Source organism: Arachis duranensis, chromosome 8 (genome assembly GCF_000817695.3).
Source record: "Arachis duranensis cultivar V14167 chromosome 8, aradu.V14167.gnm2.J7QH, whole genome shotgun sequence".
Classification (NCBI taxonomy): domain Eukaryota; kingdom Viridiplantae; phylum Streptophyta; class Magnoliopsida; order Fabales; family Fabaceae; genus Arachis; species Arachis duranensis.
The window spans coordinates 3,526,383-3,527,954 of NC_029779.3; positions in this window are offsets into that span (position 1 = coordinate 3,526,383).

Here is a 1,572-nt window from a genome sequence, read left to right on the forward strand (position 1 = left end):
TGCCAATGCATGGATCACCAAGAACCATGATCAAAGTGTGAACCCGGACCCAAAGAATTGGCTTACTATGGTTCGGGGGAAATACTTGGATTTTAGTCCGGAAAATGTAAGGTTTGGCATTCAACTTGCCCATGATGCAAGGAGATGAACATCCTTACACTAGAAGGGTCAACTTTGATCAAAGGTTGGACCAAGTCTTCACAGTCATTTGTGAAGAGGGCGCCCAATGGAAGAGAGATTCAAGAGGAAATCCAGTTCAATTGAGAAGGCATGACCTCAAGCCTGTGGCTAGGGGATGGTTGGAGTTTATCCAACGCTCAATCATTCCCACTAGCAACCGGTCCGAAGTTACTATAGACCGGGCTATCATGATTCATAGCATCATGATTAGAGAAAAAATAGAAGTTCATGAGGTTATATCCTAAGAACTTTATAAGGTGGCGGACAAGTCCTCTACCTTGGCAAGGTTAGCCTTTCCTCATCTCATTTGTCACTTCTGTTATTCAGTTGGAATTGACATAGAGGGAGACATCCCCATTGATGAGGACAAGCCCATCACTAAGAAAAGGATGGAGCAAACAAGGGACTCCTCTCATCATGAAATCCCTGAGATGCCTCAAGGAATGCACTTTCCTCCACAAAACTATTGGGAGCAAATCAATACCTCCCTAGGAGAGTTAAGCTCCAACATGGGACAACTAAGGGTGGAGCACTAAGAACATTCCATCCTCCTCCATGAAATTAGAGAAAATCAAAGAATCATGAGAGATGAGCAACAAAGGCAAGGAAGAGACATTGAGGAGCTCAAGCACTCCATAAGATCTTCAAGAGGAAGAACAAGCCGCCATCACTAAGGTGGACCCGTTCTTTAATCTCTTTGTTCTCTATTTTCTTATTTTTCGAATTTTCATGCTTATGTTTATCCATGTTTGTGTCTCATGATCATTAGTGTCTTAGTGTCTATGCCTTAAAGTTATGAATGTCCTATGAATCCATCACCTTTCTTGAATGAAAAATGTTCTTAATTGAAAAAGAGAAGAATTGCATGAATTTTGAATTTTATAACAGATTAATTATTTTGATGTGGTGGCAATACTTTTGTTTTCTGAATGTATGCTTAAACAGTGCATATGTCTTTTGAATTTGTTGATTCATGAATGTTGACTCTTGAAAGAATGATGAAAAAGGAGACATGTTACTGAGGATCTGAAAAATAAAAAAAAATGATTCTCATGTTACTGAGGATCTGAAAAATCATAAAAATGATTCTTGAAGCAAGAAAAAGCAGTGAATACAAAAAAAAAAGAAAAGGGAGAAAAGAAAACGAAAAAAAAGAGAAAAACGAAAAAAAAAGAAAGAAAAAGAAAGAAATAAAGTTGTGATCCAAGGCAAAAAGAGTGTGCTTAAGAACCCTGGACACCTCTAATTGGGGACTCTAGCAAAGCTGAGTCACAATCTGAAAAGGTTCACCCAATTATGTGTCTGTGGCATGTATGTATCCGGTGGTAATACTGGAATACAAAGTGCTTTGGGCCACGGCCAAGACTCATAAAGTAGCTGTGTTCAAGAATC